General features: G+C 41.2%; 1 long non-coding RNA gene across 1 annotated transcript; it reads left to right on the forward strand.

The window, feature by feature from the left end:
* The first annotated feature begins 22 nt into the window (after positions 1 to 22).
* On the forward strand, positions 23 to 1,295 carry LOC310687933. The gene is made up of 3 exons (XR_014516649.1): positions 23 to 131; positions 599 to 751; positions 939 to 1,295. It is a non-coding gene; the product is annotated as an uncharacterized lncRNA (long non-coding RNA).
* The last annotated feature ends 1,497 nt before the right edge of the window (positions 1,296 to 2,792 follow it).

Genomic DNA, 2,792 nt, shown 5'->3' on the forward strand with positions numbered 1-2,792 from the left:
AGGTAACAGAACCGCAGCATACGGAACAGAGGGCTCAAGAGTGACTTAGTGTAGCAGGCTAAAAAAAGATGTACTTGGCTGATCGATACAGCTTCACACAGTGGTTTCCAAGGGATGCTGGTTTTGGTTAGGTATGTTAAATAAAAATCGCACCTTTTATCGATGACATGTTGCACTTCCACACACTCCAGTGAGACACTCCCTGAGTGTAGTATATTTTCTTGGTTCCAGGTGGGAGAAAGGAGTGTTTTGTTTTAATTGCATACTGCATGGAGACATGCAGACACATATACACCCTGCCTCCTGAGATCAGGCAGACGCCTTCACTGTACTCTTTTGGTTAAAAGCATTTAGACAATCCTAACCAGAAATGTATAATGTTGATGTATGTTTCAATCTGCTTGTAGTTTATTGCTGATTTTATTGAGGGTTTGAAATGTTTTAATTAGCTGTTTTTACTGATAATTTTATTGTTTTATTCTCTTTGTAAACCACTTTGAGGTATTTTTGTTTTACCATCAAGTAGCGCATAGATTTTATGAAATAAATATACTACCCACTCTAAGAATAATATGGAGGATTTTGCTGAATTGCACAGATTTCTCAACCTCCAGTATCGGGTCTCCATTTCAGCCCATTACACAGCTATGTGCAGGCACAAGACTCCTCATCTGGCCTTACAGCTGGAAATTAACAGAACCAGTGTGAAATGGCAAGTGTCTAGCCATCACAGTTGAGAAGATGAAAACAGGTAAGTTCACAGCTTGAGTCATAACATAATGCAGGATATTGTCAGTTGACCCACACCTTCCTGTTCCAATGTTTGGTGTTACCATAAATTGGGAAGAAGGTAGCTTGGGATCTACTGATTGATCTCTAGGTGACTCAGAAATAGATTGGTGAGGATTTTGAATCCCAGTTCTGGCTTTTCACTCCAGCTGCCAGCGGTGGTCCTTCTGCCCTCCAGTTGTCACCACGGGGGGCTTCTGCACAATCATCTTGCCAAGAGAGAAGAAGCAAGCTGTGTACACATTACTGCTTGAAATGCAGCTAGGTTTTTACTTTTCTCACACTGAAGAAGTGTTTCCTAAGGAACAATATGGATTGTAGCTAACATTGTGTGTATCCCGCTTCCATACCGGGAACATATTGGACGCAGAGTAAATGGGATTATGTACACAATTACAATTGTATTTTCTATGCTGTTATAGCTCTCTCCCCCATCCCATCCCACAATGCCTATTGTTGCAGTAATCTTATGCAAACTGCTTTATGAGGCTTGCATGAAAAGCAATATACAGTGGTGCCTCGCAAGACGAAATTAATTCGTTCCGCGAGTTTTTTCATCTTGCGGTTTTTTTCGTCTTGCAAAGAACGGTTTCGGAAAAGTTTTGGAAAAGCTTCAAAAATCACCAAAGTCTTCAAAAACCTCAAAAAAGGCTACCACACCGCGTGCTATGAGTTGCTCCTCGAACTCAAGTCGCAACTGTATTAACAGTTTTAAGAAAAAGGAAACAAACTTGCAAGATGTAGGGAAACAAACTTGCAAGACATAGGGAAAATCGTCTTGTGAAGCAACTCAAAAAACCAAAAACCCTTTCGTTTTGCGAGTTTTCCGTCTTGCGAGGCATTTGTCTTGCGAGGTACCACTGTATAGAAACTATAAATAAAAGAAAATAAATCATACTACTGAAACGGCAACAACAATTCTTCTTTGGGGGTGGAGGGCAGAAGAGCCAAATGGTATTTCTGCAGGAAGTTCAGCTCTGAAACTGAAACCGAAACCAAATGGCTGGGTTCAGAAGCCTTTCAATCTAAGGGCATGATTTTCATACCTAGCTCCCTTAGTGAATCTCAAGGTTCTAGTGGAAAAACAAAGTAGATTCCACAAGACTGAAATTTGTTCACCCCTTATATAAGCCCTATTCTACCTTTCAAGAGCTCTGAACTTTAAATGCACGCAAGGAGGCCAACTTGAATATGGGAGCGGGACGGGTAAGCAATTAATCGAGCAAAAGGATTTAGGTGCTTAATAATATACTTAGCTTCCACTGATCTCAATAGGATTTGGACTTGGAGAACACCTCCTGGATTTATTGTTTCTAGAGCTTAAAAATGCCACAATAATCAGACAGGAATTAAATTAGTTTCAGCAAAGTGTGCTCATAATGAATTCATTGTATTTGACTTTGGTCTGCAGAAAACTGCTATTCCTCTTGCAACAAAAAAAGGGAACACCACTGAAGAGTTTTTGGACTTGATACCCCACCTTTCACTCCCCTTAAGGTATCTCAAAGCGGCTAACAATCTCCTTTCCCTTCCTCCCCCACAACAAACACTCTGTGAGGTGAGTGAGGCTGAGAGATTTCAGAGAAGTGTGACTAGCCCAAGGTCACCCAGCAGCTGCATGTGGAGGAGCGGGGAAGCAAACCCGGTTCACCAGATTACGAGTCCACACCTCTTAACCACTACACCACGCTGGGTTGATAGGTTTTTATCTACAAGACAGCTAATGCTATGAACTCAATCCAGTGTTCCCGCTCCTTGGGAGAGGGGAGCTGCCCACAAAGGAATCGGCAATAAGCAGAGTCTCCAATGTACAGAGCAGCATATGAGAAGGGTGAGTATGATGAGATTATCCCTGAAATTCTGTTGTCAGTCAGTAGATAATTTTGGCACATACATGTGTTCAAAATTCTAATTCCAAAATGAGGACAATTAGGTCATTGTGACACTTTTTTTGTCTTTGATTTGGAAGGTAAACCCACTCAAAAAATAAAAACACAGACTAA

The sequence above is a fragment of the Podarcis liolepis genome (assembly GCF_965112155.1).
Source record: "Podarcis liolepis genome assembly, chromosome: 10".
Taxonomy (NCBI): domain Eukaryota; kingdom Metazoa; phylum Chordata; class Lepidosauria; order Squamata; family Lacertidae; genus Podarcis; species Podarcis liolepis.